Genomic DNA, 20,982 nt, shown 5'->3' on the forward strand with positions numbered 1-20,982 from the left:
TTGCCTGACTGACATACCGATTCTGGACCGTACGGCCTTCGAACTGGAAAATTTTGATCGCTACTTATAGTAAAAGAAAGATAAGGAAAGATAAAAGGAGAAAATGTTTTAGGGGCAAGGAATGGGAGGCGTAGCTGCCTGGTAGAATTTTGCACAGCGTACAATTTAATCATTCCTAACACTTTATTTTAGAGTCGTGAAGAACATTGTATACGTGAATGAGACCTTGAGACATCGAAAGTTTTCAAATAGATTATATAATGGTGTGATAGAGATTTAAAAACTGTTTTTTGAATTACAAAACGTTTCTACGGGAAGATGAGGATCTGACCATAATTTTTTGTTTATGAAATGCAGATACTGAAGAAATTTCAAAAAATTAGAAAATTAAGAAGATTGGCAGATAAAGCGGACAGCAGGAAAAATGATGAAATCCCACTTAGGTAGGAAATTAAGAAGACTGGACCTGGATAAATTATAGGAACGAACTCTAGTTGAGCATTTCAGAGAGAGCGTTAGACAAAGATTAACTGAAACAGTGGAAAGGAATGCAACAGAAGGTTGGAGAGATGAAATGGTGAAGCTAGCAGAGGATCAAGGCCTTCTGCTTCACCTGATATGCAAGATGTATGAGTTACCAGGTTCTGACACGTGTCAATGTTACCCAACCATTAGTTTAATACGTTATGTTTGCAAAATGCTTACACGAATAATTATTTGTAGAACAATGGAGAAAGTGTTAGAAATTGACCGTGAGGAGGATCAATTTGGGTTCTGGAGAAATGTAACAACAAGCAAGGTAATGCTGACCCTACAGCTTAACTTAATACATGGGATGAAAAAACACCACCCTACGTTTACAGTATTTGTAGATTTAGAGAAAGATTTTTACAGTGTTGTCTACAATAAACTATTAGAAAACCTGAAGGTAACAGTGATAAAATAGAGAGATAAAAAAATTATCTTTATACTGTACAAATACCAGGCTGTAGAAATAAGAGTCGAAGGACATGAAAGGGAAGCAGTAGTTGAGAAGGAAGTGAGACAAGATTGCAGTCTAACCTCAATGTTATTTAATATGTACATCGAGCAAGCTACGAAAGAAAACAAGGAGATATTAGGGAAAGGAATTAAAGTTCAAAGAGAAGAAAGAAAAAAAATGTAATATTTGACGATGACAAAGATGAACTGAGTGGATAGTGTCTTGAGAAGTGGCTGTAAGAAGAACGTAAAGAAACTAAAACAAGGGCGTTGGATGGTTCAAATGGCTCTGAGCACTATGGGACTCAACTGCTGTGGTTATTAGTCCCCTAGAACTTAGAACTACTTAAACCTAACTAACCTAAGGACATCACACACATCCATGCCCGAGGCAGGATTCGAACCTGCGACCGTAGCAGTCGCACGGTTCCGGACTGCGCGCCTAGAACCGCGAGACCACCGCGGCCGGCAAGGGCGTTGGAATACAGTTGTATTACATGATTCTGAGGGAATTAGACCCCAAATAAAATACTAAAAGTAGTAGTCAAGATTTGTTATTTAGGCAGTAAAGTAATTGTGGACGGCGGAAGTAAAGAGGGTATAAAATGCAGATTGCCAATTGCAAGAAAAGCGTTTCTGAAAAACAGAAATCTGTTAGCATCGAATTTAAGAGTTAAGAAGTCTTTTCTGAAGATATTATTCTGGAGTGTAGCCTTATACAGAAGTGAGCCGTAGATGGCACACAGTTGAAACAAGGAGAGAACATCGAGCGAGGTGGCGCAGTGGTTAACACAATGGACTTCCATTCGGGAGGACGAAGGTTCGAAGCCGGGATGGTTCCTTTAAAAGGGCACGGCCGACTTTCTTCCCCATCCTTCCCAGATCCGATGGGACCGATGACCTCGCTCTTTGGTCCCCTCCCACAAGTCAAACAACCAACCAAGGAGAGAACAAAAGCTTCTGAAATTTGTTGCTACCGAAAAAATGTTGAAGATTAGATGAGTAGATCGGAGAAATAATGACGAGGTACTGATTTAAACTGGTGAGAAAATATATTTATTGCAAAAATGGTTCAAATGGCTCTGAGCACTATGGCACTTAACTTCTGAGGTCATCAGTCCCCTAGAACTTAGAACTACTTAAACCTAACTAACTAAGGACATCACACACATCCATGCCTGAGCCAGGATTCGAACCTGCGACCGTAGCGGTAGCGCGGTTCCAGACTGAAGCGCCTAGAACCGCTCGGCCACCCCGGCCGGCATATATTTATTGCACAACTAAATTAAAAAGAAGAGTTCGGTTGATAGGAACTACGGCATCAAGGAATCATATATTTTTAATTAGGGTAGCGTGTGTGCTTCGAGGGGGATGGTGTGTTCAAAAGCGTAGATGGACACCAAGATTTGACTACAGCAAGCAGATTCAACTAGATGTAGGTGGCAGTAATTATACAGATATGACGAGTCTGGCGCAGGGTAGACTAGCGTCGAGAGCCGTTTGCAACAGTCTTCGGCGTGAAGACCATCGTCGCCTCATCGTCGTCGTCGGCGGCGGCGGCCGATAATCGTAGCACAGATTTCATTTGTCTCCTGTATTTCCTTTACTGCATCGTATTTCAGGTGTGGAGACGCCTTTGATGGCTTAGCAGACCAATTATCGCTTGAAAGATGGGCCACACAGATTGCACGAGGGCGAAGGACGTGGCTGCACCTGGCGAAGTTCGCGTCTCTGACGTTTTTCATTTTCCAGTTTACCACGTTCCTGCCCAAATACACTCCTGGAAATGGAAAAAAGAACACATTGACACCGGTGTGTCAGACCCACCATACTTGCTCCAGACACTGCGAGAGGGCTGTACAAGCAATGATCACACGCACGGCACAGCGGACACACCAGGAACCGCGGTGTTGGCCGTCGAATGGCGCTAGCTGCGCAGCATTTGTGCACCGCCGCCGTCAGTGTCAGCCAGTTTGCCGTGGCATACGGAGCTCCATCGCAGTCTTTAACACTGGTAGCATGCCGCGACAGCGTGGACGTGAACCGTATGTGCAGTTGACGGACTTTGAGCGAGGGCGTATAGTGGCCATGCGGGAGGCCGGGTGGACGTACCGCCGAATTGCTCAACACGTGGGGCGTGAGGTCTCCACAGTACATCGATGTTGTCGCCAGTGGTCGGCGGAAGGTGCACGTGCCCGTCGACCTGGGACCGGACCGCAGCGACGCACGGATGCACGCCAAGACCGTAGGATCCTACGCAGTGCCGTAGGGGACCGCACCGTCACTTCCCAGCAAATTAGGGACACTGTTGCTCCTGGGGTATCGGCGAGGACCATTCGCAACCGTCTCCATGAAGCTGGGCTACGGTCCCGCACACCGTTAGGCCGTCTTCCGCTCACGCCCCAACATCGTGCAGCCCGCCTCCAGTGGTGTCGAGACAGGCGTGAATGGAGGGACGAATGGAGACGTGTCGTCTTCAGCGATGAGAGTCGCTTCTGCCTTGGTGCCAATGATGGTCGTATGCGTGTTTGGCGCCGTGCAGGTGAGCGCCACAATCAGGACTGTATACGACCGAGGCACACAGGGCCAACACCCGGCATCATGGTGTGGGGAGTGATCTCCTACACTGGCCGTACACCACTGGTGATCGTCGAGGGGACACTGAATAGTGCGCGGTACATCCAAACCGTCATCGAACCCATCGTTCTACCATTCCTAGACCGGCAAGGGAACTTGCTGTTCCAACAGGACAATGCACGTCCGCATGTATCCCGTGCCACCCAACGTGCTCTAGAAGGTGTAAGTCAACTACCCTGGCCAGCAAGATCTCCGGATCTGTCCCCCATTGAGAATGTTTGGGACTGGATGAAGCGTCGTCTCACGCGGTCTGCACGTCCAGCACGAACGCTGGTCCAACTGAGGCGCCAGGTGGAAATGGCATGGCAAGCCGTTCCACAGGACTACATCCAGCATCTCTACGATCGTCTCCATGGGGGAATAGCAGCCTGCATTGCTGCGAAAGGTGGATATACACTGTACTAGTGCCTACATTGTGCATGCTCTGTTGCCTGTGTCTATGTGCCTGTGGTTCTGTCAGTGTGATCATGTGATGTATCTGACCCCAGGAATGTGTCAATAAAGTTTCCCCTTCCTGGGACAATGAATTCACGGTGTTCTTATTTCAATTTCCAGGAGTGTTTAAAATAAAAGCTGAAGTAGATGTCTGCCAGTGAGTGCGATCTTCTTTCATTAAGATCACTGTTTAAGCTCTTAAGGTTCTTCTTGAACTGATCCTTTCAGCGCTTCCGAAGAGCACCGTGTGGCCTTCTACCTGAGCTCACTTCACTACAAGAAACTTACCGTGGAAGTCTGCCGCTTCTCATCCACTGGAAATGACAAATCCATCTGAGTCGGTCACCAATGGAGGTGGCCTCTATACTATAAGTCTTAGACGTCTCAAGAACAGTTGTCCTTTATATGAAATCATCCCATTGTATGTTCATAAGATATCTAAGCTTACGTTAGATGAAGCGTTCTACTTTCTGAAGATTACGGTTAATAGCGTCCAGGTTTCGCAGCCATGCAGCAGGATGTAAACATAACTCCTGGATACACTATCAGTTTGGTGCAGAGTATTAGATCTTTACTTAGGAAGATCCCCTGTGTGAGACTTCTGAAAGAAGCATAGGCGACACGTATTCTGTCCTCCACGTCCTTTTCCGGTGAGCAATTAGTTGATACTGTACTTCCTAGATAGAGACAGTGATCTGCTTCTTCCAAATGTGAGCTGAAAATAGAAATATTGAAATTGGGGAAATTAGTTACAGGAGCGGCTGTGTGAGTTCATTTAGGAAATCAGTTACAGGAGCTGGCTGTGTGAGCCCTCTTTTCTTCAGGATGTGGATGTTCAGGTCAAACCGTTCATATGCACTACTGAAACAATTTGCAGACAGTCGCAATAGTGTTGATGTGTGAGCTGGAGAAGTATTGTCGTCTCTATATTTCAGTTTAGTGAGACCTGTGAAGTTCAGTGAGACCTGTGAACCTTTTAGAATGGAGTCTGGTCTGATTAAATAGTTCTCAGTCAAATCTGTATTTCAGTTCTACACCTGAATTGTTTGCAGACGATGTCTTAAAAAGCGTGACTGCTAGGTACAGCGCAAACAATGTTGGCGAGAGGACACGTCCATGTTTGAGCCCATTAGTAACACGGAATTTCTCAGATGTTTCATTCTGATATAGCACTTGCCAGAAATTTCAACATGGTGGGCTTGAATCAGTCCAACAAAGTGTTCAGGGCAGCCGAACCATTTCGAGACCTTCCATATAGTTTCTTTGGGCAGCTTATCAAAGTCCTTTTCTAAGTCATAGAACGAGAATAGTAGTGATTTATGTTGTTCCCTGCACTTCTTTTGCAATTGTGGCGCATAGAATATCATATCAATAATGTCTATGGAAGGGTGAAATCCGCATTAGGATTCACAAAGTACAGTCTCGGAAAGAGTCTGGAGGCAATCCAACAGAATTTTACCAAAAATTTCACTAGCCACGAAGAGCAAGGGAATGCCACAGTAATTACCACAGATGCTTCGGTCGCCTTTTTTTAAGATGACAGTTGTGAATTTCCTCATGTCCGCTAGTATCTTACGGCTTCCCCACATTAGAAGAAACAGGGAGAAGAGTCTGGTTTTTAGAGGCAACCCACCACTTTCAATGGTCTCCAGGGGATTGTCGTCAGATCCGGGTGTGTGTATCGATTTAATACTATCTACAGGCTTGCTAAATTTATGAAATGTCGATGGAACTGCCTTCCGAGCGTGTGCTGGATTTTGCGGGACGTGTTTGACGGTGTCGTCAACAGCAGTAGAGCTACTGGTAAAGAATGAGCTGAAGTGCTCTTTCCGGCAACTCAAAATGTCGTGACTGTCAGTGTGGATGGTCGCACTGCCGACTGGTTTCAGGGTTCCTGGTCAGGAACGAACAGCTCCATATATCACTTTTATTCCAGCTTAGTCACTAGCATCTGGCGGACTTTGGAATTCCTTGGCTTTTTGTTGTCACCACTTGTTCTTGATCATGCTTATTTTAGTTTGACACATCTTCTCTTGAAAATATGTTTCCTTTCCCATGAAGGATGGATCTTAGGCAAGAGATAGGTAAACTCCCGCTTGATACTTATGAGGTTCTTATTTTTAAAGCGTTCCGTTCCTGTTCAACAACTGTTGTGTTAGCTGGCGTTTTCTGAATTAGATCTAAAAGCGTGTCTTGCAAGAAAGAGCGAGCAGTTTTAACATGCAGACTCTTAATGTCGAATTTTCTCCTGTATTTGAGAAGTAGGATCGTCTTTTACGATGTACTAGAATTCTCAGATCACCGACTATCCGTTTGTAATCAGTCAAGCAATCAACGATGTTCTGATCATTCGATAATCGATGTTCGTGATTAGAACGTGTTTCTAGTCAATAAGATATCAGTGTTTGTTGGAGCGTGTATGCATCCATGTAGTCTTATAACGAATAAGTAAAAGGAAATGTGTACTGATGATAAAAAGCTCATGCTAAGCAGAGATACCAAGAAATGGCAGCCCATTTGCACTGCAGTTTCCAACAGCTTGATCACCCATGATGTTTCCCAAAAAGCGATTGCCTCTTCCCACTCTATCATTGAAATCCCCAAGTAACAAGAGTTTACCTTTAGTACGTACCTTGACGAGAACATTGTGGAGTTGATGACGGAACTGATTCTTTGTATCTTCATACCTGTCTAAAGCGGGAGCATATGCAGAGACGGGGTTGACAAAATAGTCTCCAGAAAGAGGAATTAGAAGAGTCCTAATTATTTCATTGACAGAAACAGGTGTTAATCTATGTCCTTCCACTATTGTTGTTTTTATTGCAAATTCGCAATCATGGATGCGTGGTTCTCCACCATGCTTTCCTTTCTAGGAGATGGTGTTCCCTGAATTAGTCTCAGTGACCTATCCCTCTCCTGATAGTCTGGCTTCACTAATGGCAACAACGTCAGTAACTAATGTAGCTAACTCGTGGGTGATGAGAGCTGTTCCTGTGTGTGCTGAGTGATCGTGACAGACGGTCATTGAAGAGGACTGTGACGAAAAATAAGATGACGATAGCTGTAAAAGTCACTGCAGAACAGAATGTCGCACTTTCTAACTCTGTCAGCACGGAAACAACACGAATGGAGCTCCATAAGCAGTGAATTCCAGAGCGATATGGAATTCCAAAACCACTCGTCATTGACGCAAATGGCCGCAAGAGGAAAAAGTGGTGCCGAAGCAATAAAATCGGAACTATGGAGCAATGGAAGAAAGTCATTTGGTCGGATTACTCTTGATTCACAATATTTCCAACTCCTTGCCGAGTTTATGCCCGAAGATTGAAACATGTCGGGGATTCAGTGATTATTTCGGACCGGCGGTTACTCTGCATGGCCGCATCACTATTAAGCTTTATGTAACCATCTTGGATGATCAGGTCTGTCCCGTGGCACCATTTTTGTTCTCCAGTTGTGATGCTGCGTTCCAAAACGACAGGGCCCCTGTTCACGTCCAACACCGGTTTAGTGAGCACGAGGATGAATTTCGCAGCTCTTCTTGCCACCATAGTCACCAGATCTCAACATTATTGAGCCATTGTGGCCTGCTTTTTAGAGGTAGGTGTGTGATCGCTATCCACCTTAATCATCGGTACCTGAATTACCAAATATTTTGCAGAAAGAATGGTGTAAGATTCCATATACAACCATAAAGGATTTGTATTTATCCATTCCGAGCCGACTAGAAGTTATTTTGAATGTCAACGGGTTTCCTACACCGTACTGGGCATGTTAGTGTGTTGTGTTTATTTTTGTCTAACCCCTACACATTTCTTACGTGTTGAAAAGCTTATGTGATTGCAGAGAAGATTAGCTCCGGTCTTAGTGTAAAGTCAGCTTATTACTATTCCAGGAAATTTGCTGTCTCTGAGAAAATGTAAATTAAAGAAATCGGGGAAAAATGCGTCGTTTCTTCTGAGAAGCAAGAACAGAAAATTGAAACGGCGACGCTGTGCTAGAAAGCAGCGCCAGGCAGCTGCAGCATGACAGGTGTGCCTTATAAATTTCATTAAAGGACACGTTGCCTGTCACAGTTTCTCCAGCCGTTCACACACGTTTGAACAAGTTTCACAGAACTGAGCGCCGCTCAGCGGCTCCCACTACCCGTCTGCTCTGACCCCTGGGCTGCTGAGAAGCAGGCTATGGTAACTGCTGCCAAACCTCAGTCATCTTTCGCCGTTCCTTTGCACTTGGACCAGACATCATCGTGTTTTTGTCTATCACCTTATTTCACTGAAAAATGAACACCCCTAACGACCTGAGCGACAAATCCCATACTAACAGGGAAACTAACAATAATTGTCTTGATTTATATATCGAAACGTGAGACCATAACAAACGTATTTGCCTTCCTGAAACATTAATGTGTTACTTCGAGTGTCCCACTGGTTCAATGACTGGGTAGCTATGTCATACGATTAATGAAATTATTCCCACTAGAAGGAGATTAAGTTGGAACTAAGCCCTTATTGTAACTAATGCCAATTGTTAAAAAGCATACACGATCTTCTCATGTGCCACAGTAAGGTACGAATTAGGAACTGGACTCGGGAAAAAGTATCTATAATAAACAGAACTGTGGAAGTAACAGGTAACTGAAGACCTGCCTGTTCCGAGAACCGAAAATTGACAGCTGTACCTGGCAGAAGGGGCCCTATACACCCAACGACGCATTAAACATCTACACTTAAAGACTACCGGTTATATATCATACACCCCAGCCGCATCAGAGACACGAAAAATTGACTTCAACGTTTCTTTTCAATCGTCTTATCATAGCAGAGAGTGTCTGTTCGTGGGACAAAGTTAAATATAGCTAAAAAAGACATACTACGAAAATGCAAATGGAGGAAGCAGTAAAACACGAAATTCATCTGTTGTGGAAGTGTAGCTTTTTCATTTCCTTTTCCCTCTACGAAAAAAGAAGATTTGAAATCTAATTTATGAAAGAAGTTTCCAATAAGGATAACGATCAGTATTTCTGAAATAAGGTAAAAATATATCTGTATTTATAATCACTGCCTTTCGTTTTTCTAAGTATCTGGCGAGTTAAGGCGCCTCAAAGTGTAAGAATAGATTTGCACATAATGTTTCTCTTTACAGAAGTTATACCATTCAGATTTAACGTCACCACAATGAAGTTTCTCTTTCCGATTTTTATAGTCCCGTCGATTGTCATGACACTGCATAAGGTGTATTATAGGAAAAAAAGTTAAAAGTGAATAGAGAGTTTTCTGTTCAGTGAGCCACCAGCATACCTTCGTTATGTTGTGGACACTTCATGACCTGGCTCTATTTATTGCGCGGGTCCTTCGTCCGCATTACAGGTACATTGTACTCAACCTTTACTACGTCTTTGATGCTACACCTACCACTTGTGCCATACAATGTATACAGTGACGAGAATGGCATATTTCCTGCCTCATGTCCCACTGCTCTCCCTCTAATGAAAGCATTGACAAACAACTACTTTTATACTTTTTTTCCAATAATATACACGGTGAATCACTAACTATTGCTAACTAGAATAACTCCGAAAGTATGATAGTAGTTGAAAAGATTGTGGGAAAAATGTTGCATGGGACAACAGGGGCCATAATATGACGTTGGTTTTTTGTTGCTGGGTGGGGTCGCGTCAGAGATATGCAGGTCAACTTTGTTTTTTGTTTTTTTTATGTGGGATGCTATAGTTTGGTACTCTTGCCACTGTGGTTCGAGATCCTTGTGTTAGTTCGCGTTAAATCGCAAGGGATCCTGGCACAAACCAGAGTAGTGTTGTTCGTGTTCTGCATCGCCATAAATATCATCCTTATCATGTCAGTCTCCACCAAGAATTAACTGGTACGGGTTGTATGCGTCATATTGAATTCTACCGATAGTCTCAACTTCAGATTCAGAGGGATGACACATTTATAAATTTGGCTTTCTTTATTGACGAGGCTACATTCACTACCCATGGAAATGTTAATTTGCGTAACATGCTTTATTGGGCTACTGAAAATCCGTGTTGGCTGCGGCAAGTTGCACACCAAAAATCATGGTCGGTGAATGCATGGTGTGGAATTCTGGAGGACAGAATTATAGGCCCCTATTTCATCGAAGGAAATGTTAATGGTTGGAAGTACACCACACCCCTGCAAGAAACATTAACTCTACTATTGGAAGAAATATATTTAGGAACAAGGAACAGATTGTGGTATCAACCCGATGGGTGTCCAGCACATTTTTCGCTGATGGCTAGAAATGAGTTGCAGAGGCAATTCCCAAATCGTTGGATTGGACGCGGAGGAGATGTGTCGTGGCCGGCTCGTTAGCCAGACTTGACGCCTCTGGATTTTTTCTTATGAGGATTCGTAAAAGACACCTCTCCTTGGTGGCGAACGCCTCTCTCAAGTGGTCCGACATTGGCATTTGTTGAGCACCTCCGTAATGTTCTAGCGCTTACTAAACTATCAATTCACGAAGCGCTCTAGTCTTCGTTGCATGTACTTTACCGCACCCTTCAGAGTTCTGTTCATACATGCATATGGATCAAGATCGGTGGTATTGAAAGATAATATGGATTTTGAGTTTTGTGACGATTGATTGTTGCAGTGGTAGCAACCTTAATTTTACAGCCGACAACAAATGTTAAAGAATGCAACATTGCTAGCTAGACTAGCCTCTGAGACTGGATTAGAGCTCCTAGCAAGCTTACTGTTTATTTTGTGGTAGCTCTAACTTCGATTACTGCCGTGAAAATCGTGATAATGCATCAACAATAACTTTTTAATAACCTCAATCACTTCATGTAGTCAGTGTTTAATTATGGATCTGCGTAGGAAACTGACGAGAAAATGTTGCAGCTGGGGACTTAAGTTATGAAGGTGTCGGCTACTCATGGAGATGAGTGTTCAAATGGCTCTGAGCACTATGGGACTCAACTGCTGAGGTCATTAGTCCCCTAGAACTTAGAACTAGTTAAACCTAACTAACCTAAGGACATCACACACATCCATGCCCGAGGCAGGATTCGAACCTGCGACCGTAGCGGTCTCGCGGCTCCAGACTGCAGCGCCAGAACCGCGCGGCCACTTCGGCCGGCCGGAGATGAGTGTGAGAATCACCATACAGACGCAGTGCCAGTTCTATATGGCCAATGCACCATCTGCTAAAGTGCACATACTGTATTGTAGGAACCATCTCCCTAAATTTGTACGCGTCAGCCTAGTTAGTTAACGGAAGTTCAAATGAAAACATAACGTTCAGGCTATATAACTAACAGAAACGAATAAAATAAAATTAAGCAAAGATAAACTGTGACAGAATCTGCCTCAATAGGTTTCTAAAAATTTCATTAGAATGGTAACCTCAAAAAGATGCAGCTTTCTCACTTGTTTTCAGGAGCTGGGCACACAGTGAGCAGGTATATTAAACCTGCACGTTCCTAGCTCTGCTATAGAAATTTGTGAGGGGAAATATTATTAACAAGAGTACTGTATAGAAAAAATGCTTATAGGTTGATATATGTCGAAGATTGGTGATTTGTTAATGATAATTTTGAATTATTTCCTTAAATTTCTTCATAGAACTTTCTGAGCTCGCGTAGAATTTTTCACTGTTGGAGACGAAATGTTGATGAAGAGGAAGAGCAGACAGTTAAATAATCTCACATTCGATAGGTTTTTATAGCCGAACAAAAAGATAATTACACTGATAAGCCAAAACATGTCCATTGCCCACCGCGACATTGAATGCCGCCTGGTGCCGTTGTGGGCACGTGACGCGGTAACAAAAGTATGTAAGCGGATCAGATCACCCTAGCAAAGATATGGACTGCAAGTGGAGAAGTCCATTGAGATAAGCGACTTTGACAAAGGGAAGATTATTATTAGCAGAGCCTGTGAACGAATATCTTGAAAACGGTAAAGTTGGTCGAATGTTCACGTGCTATTGTTGTGAGCATCTACGGAAAGAGGTAGAAGGACAGTGAAACCACCACTACTAGGTGCTAAATGGTTGGACGTCCACGACTCTTCACAGAACGTGGGGTTTGGAAGCTTTTCTGCTCTGTAAAACTGGATAGATGGTGATCTGTGGCATCTCTACCGAAAGAGCACAACGCTGGTTCATCGTACATTGTTGAACATGGAGCTCTACAGCAGACCACACCTTCGAGTTCACGTGTTGACCCAACCCCATCGTCAATTACGATTGCAGTGGGTAGAGGACCATCAGGATTAGACCGTCAATCAATGGAAACGTGTCGGCTCTTCGGGTGAACGCTGTCATCGAGGTGAACGGCTGCTCGAAGCGTGCAGCGCGCCACGGACGCTGGCCGGCGGGAGCAATATTATGCTATGGAAGACATTCTTCTGCGCTTGCATGGGACCTGTGGTAGTAATCGAAGACACACTGACAGCTGAGAACCATTTCATCCCTCCATGCTTGATGTCTTCGCCGACAGCAATGTCATCTTTCAGCAGTATAATTGTCCGTGTCTTGGAGCCAGAACCGGGATACAGTGGTTTGAGGAGCGTTATATTGAACTCACGCTGATGTCTCGGCGACCAAATTCGCCTGATATAAATCCTACGGGACCCACGTGGGTCGCTATCGGGCGCCATCACCGCGTACGCAAACCAGCGGCACGTTATTTACGCGAATTACATGACCTGTGCGTAGACATCTAATTCCACATACCTCAACTAACCTACCGACAAACTGTAAGATACCTGTCTCACAGACTCAGTGACGGACAAACAAGGTGTTAAACAGGTGATCATAATGTTTTGGTTCATCAGTGTATGTGCGAAACCCAGGTCTGATGAAACAGAGGGCTTCAAACTCCTAATCTGATCAGGTTAAATAAATAAATTAAATTAAATTAAAGAAATAAGTAAACGTCAAACAATGAACTGTAGTCCACTATTTGCTGCAGTAGATACTAGATTATGAGTGGATGTCGATGTTGCGCATTTTAGCGATAGGGATACCTCCATAGTATTGACGACATTGTTTCATCTACTGAGGCAGCCACTGCAAATAAATGAATTGCAATTTCTTTTGTTGTAGCCGATCGCTTCAGATGTGATTTATTTCACATTTATCATATGCTGTAGAAACTGTATTTTACAATTTTTCAGTTAATCTACTGTATATATTTCTTTTGGTAGTGTTAAGACTACGCCATGTCAACAAAATCAAGAAATTGTTAGTGAAGTGCACAGATTCTTTATTTCTGTTTAGTCGACAGAAAACCCATTGTTCACGATTAGTAGCTGAATTACTCCTGACGTCAAACTGCTGCCATCGGATTTTGCATGTTGTATTTTATACTTCTTCGTGGAGATATGTATCGACGTGCTAAAAATAAGTACTTGTAACGAATTAAGCCTCTCATACAGAAAAATCTTTCTTCTTCCCATTACATTATCTTGCAGCGTAGCCACAACGCTGTTAAATGTTTGTAAATCTCACTCTCACAAATTTCCGTTCTGACCAAATGCCTGATCTTTACCTGATATTCGTCTCTACCAAAGGTTAAATCCTTCACTGTGCTACATTTCCCTGTTTCTCTTTCATTAGCACCCTTTCATGTTGTTTCATGTGCCGTCATGTTTTGGCACTAGTCTTAGTGCTTTCTGTTGTTTGCAATATGAGTTACCACTGTTCGAGAAAGTGACTGAGACGGTAATGAGTGAATGGATCGGTTGTTCGAGCGTTTCTTCGTTCCCCCACTCTGCACAGATGCCTCCTTATTATCCTCGTCTGGCGTGAAAGGCTGCTTGTACGCCTTTATTTACTGTGCTTCGAGACCTCACGGGAATCCTCTATTGAGACACACGAAGCTCATATTAGCTTGTGCATGGAATATCACGTAAAATGAAACGCCTTACTATGAACGTTGTCATCAGGAATTCACTGCTGTGAGAGATACCGAAATAAGAATTGGCGATTTAATTCCCGAGCATCTTAATTTTTAATCGAAGACCTTGAAAAAAGAAAGAAAGGAATAGCGGCCGTTTGTACTTTACTGTGAAGTAGTTTTGATCTTGGGAAGAGAAACTGGCGTTGTACAGGAAATAGTAACGTACGTGGTTCTATGCGGTCGCGACTAACTTTTGCTTACTTGCTACCAAGATCTCAACAGACCACACAATAATTTCTATCGTTTCCAAAATACTGATTTCTGCCTCTTAATTACATCACAAACGCGTCTCCGCTACAAATTACAATGCCAAAGTTGTTTCGGAGCGACATTAGTGATATTCATACACTTCTTTTAGTCCTTGTTCTCAGAGAATTACGGACTTGTGGGAACGCACTTAGCTGCCTTCGGGTTCGGTCACATGCATGACATACACGTTACAGGAACGTGTGCCCGTTGTCGGCAGGTGCGCAATACACCACTGATTTTAAATGTCCCCATAGCCAGAAATCGAAGGAATTAAGGTCAGGTGAGGAGGTAGACCATTCTACTCGACGTCCTCGACCAATTCTTCACCCACTAAACAGTTGTAACTGATGTAAGAGGTGTAGAAAGTGTGTTCCGTTGCACATAACAGATATCCGTCGTTTTTTTGAAAGGGAAATGTTTTTCAGAAGTGCCATTAATTCGTCACGTAAAAATGGTTGACAAATCGCACATACTACTTTCTCCGGTGAAGTATATAGCCCTATGAGTTGTTACCCACAATTCCTGTCCTCACATTGATACTAAAGCGAATCTGATGCCTTGCTTCCATGGTCGCTCTAGGTTTCGAATCTACCCACTCGCGATTACTGTGGTTAACTCCGTGTATTCCGCTTCATACGTAAATAAAACATCAGTTGTGAACTGTTGAACTTCCTTGTTCTGTCTTAGAATCCAATGGCTCAACTGTAATCTGGCATGCTGGTAGGGGACTACGTGCCAAATGTGTGACTTCTGTGGCTATCCATTGTCCTTGTTACAAATTATCCGTGTCTTCAAATCACAGGAACAGCTGCTGGACACATTTTTTTCGGTGAAATGCGGCACTGAGAAAGTCGTTCAGTGTACATGACACACATCTTCGATTAATGCTGTAGGCTAAATCATAGAAGATTGTTGTGTCTGCCATTTCCCGCGTTCAATAATGCGACTCAAGTTCACTCTTTACTATGTTGATACGATTTTTTTCTATTTTTGAGAAGTAATACCACCCGAAACATTACGGGATTTTTTTAAAAAAAATATGCAGTATGTAAATGTTCTAGTAGGTAACGTTGGAAGTGCGCGAATAATGCTACTGTATATAGGAGAGTTGCAATGTCAGGAAAGTCTGGCGAAATTCAGGTAAACCTGCAGAGGTTCAGCGCTTGGTGCAGCGATTGACAGTTGACTCCAAACACAAATAAATGTGACGTGTTGCATTACTCACAAAATCCAATTATTGTTCGATTATAATCGATCAATATAAAAAGGAACAACCGTAAAATGTATGGAAATATGTATCAGGAGCGACCTAAACTGGAACGACCGCACTGCACTGATTAAAAGAAAAGTAGATGCCATACTAAGCTTTTTTGTAAGAATATTAAGGTTGCACTGTGCCGGAATTGCAACCTACGAGTATCCACGTAACGAATCCTGTTAAAACGTTCAGGTACCACCCCGTCCTAATAAACGAGAAAATCGAGAAAAATATAAATTAAATAAAACTGATAATTACTCGTGGAGAGGCGCAATAAGATTCTATTCAACCTTTCAAAACACGGACTCCTAGAATACTGTAAGAGCAACGATGTGACCAATAAATAATCGTACACTTGATCGAATTTGTAATTCTACCTCTTAGCACTATAACACACGCTTGGTTAAATGGATCTTATTTGGTTTCAGCTTCTTTGCGAAAAAACCATCAACATATAATGAAGCGAGTCCACAAGCCAAATCACTACTTATGAAGCGTCTGCTTGACTATAATGCTCGTCAGATACTTTAATATACTTTGAATTACTCTTCAGCCGTAGCGTAGTAACTGGTATTAAGTTGTATCATTTAAATTAGTGAGACTCTTGAGTATCTATATTTTTCTTTTGTGAAGAATTCAATCGCCAATGGCCTTATCGCAGTGGTAACACCGGTTCCCCTCAGATCACCGAAGTTAAGCGATGTTGGGCTTGGCTGGCATTTGGATGGCTGGCCATCAGGATCTGCCTAGTGCTATTGTCAAGCCGGTATGGTAAGTTCCTATGGGACCAAACTGCTGAGGTCATCGGTCCCTAGGCTTACAAACTACTTAATCTAACTTTAACTTACGCTAAGGACAACACAAACACTCATGCCCGAGGCAGGACTCGAACCTCCGACAGGGGGAAGTGCGTGAACTGTGAACTATGTCAAGGAGCCTGAGACCACGCGGTTGGCAAGCTGGCTGCACTCAGCGCTTGTGAGGCCAATTGAGGAGCTACTTGACTGAGAAGTAGTGACACCGGTCAGGAAAACATAACGGCCTCCAGAGCGGTGTGACCCTCCGTAATGGCATCCGGTGACACCTAAAGACTGAGGATGACACGGCGATTGGGCCTTCAAGGCCTGTTCGGACGGTGTTTTGTTTGTTTTGAAGAGTTCACTCAATGTATGTATCGTATGGATACGTAAGTTAGCACGTAGCGGTATTCCACTAAATATCTAAAAAATCTTTTTTCATATTAAAATACGATCTTCAGTATAATGATGGTTAAGATTTTAACATTTATATACCATCGATTACCTACACGTCCCTAAAGAGTTGAGAAACTTCAGAATTAAAGTATTTTCGTAATATATTCTGACATCCGATTCCAGAAATACAAACTGTTGCTAAAACAACGCAACTAAACTTCTTCAGGCACCACCGTTGGTTATTTGCTTCGCTACTCATGAATGTTTAATATAATCTTCAGGTACATATCAATTCATTCCTTCGGTAAACCTATTAGAAATAGTATCGCCAACCCTAGCATTCAGTGCCAACCTCTTACGGAATTGTTTCAATGTTTTAAACCATAAGGCGCTAGTCTTTGAAAATGGCCCTCTTTGGTTTAGCTATTCTCAGTTCAACTTTCTAGATCTAATTGCTGACTTGAGCGTGCTTCCCGCTACTTGCTAAATGACAGAACTATAACTTTTGCTTTCCTTTTAAATTCTTTCCTTTCTAAACCAGTTATTGAAAGATCGTTGTGAGTAAATGATAACCAGGGAACTAAAATTTATTTTCAGCTAATGGAAGTCAATTATCTTTCCTTTTTAAATATAAATCCCTTCAATAATCAAGCTTCGATTGTGAATGTGTTACTGTCAAAAAACTAATAGCCCCACACTAAGCAAGATGAAAAATATAAAAAAACTCAAAATAAATCCTAGGTTCCACCACCACTTGATATCACAACTTAAATGTCAGATTTTCAAAATACACACATCAAAATAAGTTCTGCATCAACTCAGTTCCGAGAGTTCGGCGCCTTCCATGACCACCAGCGCAGTACGCCGGCCCCACATAATGCCACCCCAAAACAGCAGGGTACCTCCACCTTGCTGCACTCGCTGGACAGTGTGTCTAATGCGTTCGGCCTGACCAAGTTGCCTCCAAACACGCCTCCGACGATTGTCTGGTTGAAGGCATGTGCGACACTCGTCGGTGGCCGTAGGGTGCTCTTCCAGGGGCCAGCTCACCCAGGATAATCTCTGGCGCGCCCAAGCTCACACCAATGGACAAGTGTTTTTGCATGGCCCTTCTGTATTTTGTGGAGGAGTGTTAAATTTCACTCTAACAAATAATGATACCAAGATTCAGCGCTGTATTGTAGCAGCTTTCTCCGCTTCCATTCGGATTATCTGTCTTTCAGCTTGCGAGACTCTTCGTGGTCACTGACTAATTGGTGGATGATTCCCAGTGTTGATAAGATATTTCACTATAGGCCGCTTGATCTATTGTTTCTCCACTCTGGATTTGAAAACATCCGAAAATTGACGCGGAATGACTATCATTCGCCGACGTTGTTGGTGAGCCAGGCCAGATCCTATTGGCAGTTCGATAGTAGCTTCCTCACTTGTGCTGTCAATAGTGTTAGCGAAGCACGATTATTCATCAATGGCGCTAAGCTATCCTTCCTGGACTGGTTCGGCTGCCTTAAGCTCGAACTTTTATGGTGAAATGTGGCTGCTCGTGACAGTCAACAATGCAATGTTCTCCTTGACCACCTACGATGCTTATGGTGCTCGCTGGCATGTAGATTTCCTTCGTGAGCCTGAGTAGCTTTTGAAATCGACAAAAGCTATACAGTTTTATTGAGCATCTCGACTGAATACTGGAACTCGTCTCGATGATAACACAGTCCAAACGGGGTAATTCATAGAGGCCGCCAGGAGTTATGAAGGCAGTGTTTTCCCTTCAGCCCCGTCACCTAGATCTGCCAGTAGCCTGACTGCATGCTCGTAGTTGGGAAATGCTTTTATCCGTTCAAATAATCGAGGGTATCTTCGTCACCCAGAGAAATCTTTGCTATGTATACTTGTTGGAGTGGCTTCGCAAAATAGAGCTCTGATCTTCCACAGTCTATGACAGCTTGAGATGCTTACAAGAAGTCCTATTCGAGAATAACATTAAGATTCATTCTGTTAAAACGGCAAAATTCGAAGGGCTGTGTTGTTTCATTGATAGTTATTGTTGCAATACATTACACAAAAGGCAACCCCTGAATCGCCCTGCACCAGGACGGGTTGGCCGTCAACGGTGACACCAATAAGATTTCCTCACATCTTGGTGGGTGAACTTTGCATTTGTGGCGGCCTCAAGTCCATAGATGGTCGCCAAGTTCAGTTTTCCTAAAGTACCTCTGTACAGCGACGGGGGACAGGTAAGGCGTGTTGGAGAGCTACCTCCTCCAGGGTATGGCGATGGGATTCGTCCCACAGGTTGTCTACAATCTTTTGCAGTTGACTGACTTGAATAGAACTAATGTGATGGATGACTACTGGCGTTGTTGTAGTCAAAAACTCCCTCTGTTTGTTTGCAGTAGCGTACACGGTGTCCACGGCGTCCACAGTGGAAACACACCGGCGTGTTGTCCTCCGTCCTCGAAATGTCTGTTCTACTGTGGGGCGTTGTACTTGGTGGAGGACTTGATTTCGCATGCGCTGGCCAGATAGAGGGTCATTATTTGACGGTTGCGACTTAAGTCCAAGTTGGACAAATCCATTTTCCATGACACCTTCGATTAGTGTCTGAATTTCGTGCTAAACATCGATACATCCATTCTTCGACATTCTCTATTACCTTCTGACGTATCGGGTTGACATTCATGGCTGCTGAGTCGTGTGTACTCGATCTGACATTTCTGGCTGCCGTACACTGATGTATCTCTTCTCTTACAATCTTGGCCCGCATCTCGTGGTCGTGCGGTAGCGTTCTCGCTTCCCACGCCCGGGTTCGATTCCCCGCGGGGTCAGGGATTTTCTCTGCCTCGTGATGGCTGGGTGTTGTGTGCTGTCCTTAGGTTAGTTAGGTTTAAGTAGTTCTAAGTTCTAGGGGACTGATGACCATAGACGTTAAGTCCCATAGTGCTCAGAGCCATTTGAACCATTTTTTTTTTTTTTCCTTACAATCTTGCTTATGAGAGTGGCGAGCGCACGGTGGTCTTCCAACTACCGTATGGACGGTCAGTTATACCTCTTTCGTCCGATTATTTTTCTGTTGCAATACCTAGATTTGTGAGCGCCACTTGATGAATTCCTCTGTCGTTGTGCCATTCTTACCAGCTTGGTACATGTCTTTTGCGACCCCTTTCATCAAGTGCGAGATTTTTTAGGCATCTGTCATGATAGGATTCACGATGTGACATATGGCCAAAACATTGTCTATGTAAGGTTCTGTCCTTCCTCCATGACACTGGGCCTAGTTCTTCTATTGTTCTTCTACTAAGTGTACCAGCTAGGGTTGATAGAAGAGATAGAGAAGATCCAACGGAGAGCAGCGCGCTTCGTTACAGGATCATTTAGTAATCGCCAAAGCGTTACGGAGATGATAGATAAACTCCAGTGGAAGACTCTGCAAGAGAGACGCTCAGTAGCTCGGTACGGGCTTTTGTTGAAGTTTCGAGAACATACCTTCACCGAGGAGTCAAGCAGTATATTGCTCCCTCCTACTTATATCTCGCGAAGAGACCATGAGGATAAAATCAGAGAGATTAGAGCCCACACACAGGTATACCGACAATGTTTCTTTCCACGAACAATATGAGACTGGAATAGAAGGGAGAACCTATAGAGGTACTCAAGGTAACCTCCGCCACACACCGTCAGGTGCCTAGCGGAGTATGGATGTAGATGTAGATTTTCGCCGAACGTTTTCTTCAGTTCAACCTGGAAATTGTTGCAGCTATTGAGCTTCCCTCCGTTTTTCCTCTAATCACTGCTAGGCTTTGTTGTCCAAGTAAAAGTACACGTTTTCCAAGCACATCATATCAACACACCTGTTGCATATGGTGGCTCGGTCGAATACTTGCAGTCATTTCATCCGATCCGGACCAGCGTCTACGGAAAACATTAATGGATGCCTTAAGTGCAGCTGTCTTACTGCTGGCTTCGAATCCATTGGTCTCGTGGATATACTGCTTTCATTCCAGTTCCTGGCTGCGTATGTGACTGCTTATACGTTGCCTAATTGGAGGCACGATAATATAGATATTTTGAAGTACCCGGCGTCTCCGCCAAACAATGTCACCACGAAAACACTATTAAGCTCAAATACAAAGGCGGTCAATGAAGTGCAGCACTCAGAACCGAAAGTATCTTTATTACTGACACCATTGTAACAGCCAGAACAGAGCTGACCTCCTGGGCAGAGAGAGCAGCTACTAATAGGTAGCGGAACAAACACTGGTAGCAGTTACTTCTGTAAA

General features: G+C 43.5%; 1 protein-coding gene across 1 annotated transcript in view; it reads left to right on the forward strand.

Moving 5' to 3' along the window:
• The window catches only part of LOC126249509 (uncharacterized), a 465,406-nt gene that overhangs the window by 106,492 nt on the left and 337,932 nt on the right, over nucleotides 1-20,982 (forward strand). The window lies entirely within an intron of this gene.

The sequence above is a fragment of the Schistocerca nitens genome, chromosome 3 (genome assembly GCF_023898315.1).
Source record: "Schistocerca nitens isolate TAMUIC-IGC-003100 chromosome 3, iqSchNite1.1, whole genome shotgun sequence".
In the NCBI taxonomy this organism is placed as follows: domain Eukaryota; kingdom Metazoa; phylum Arthropoda; class Insecta; order Orthoptera; family Acrididae; genus Schistocerca; species Schistocerca nitens.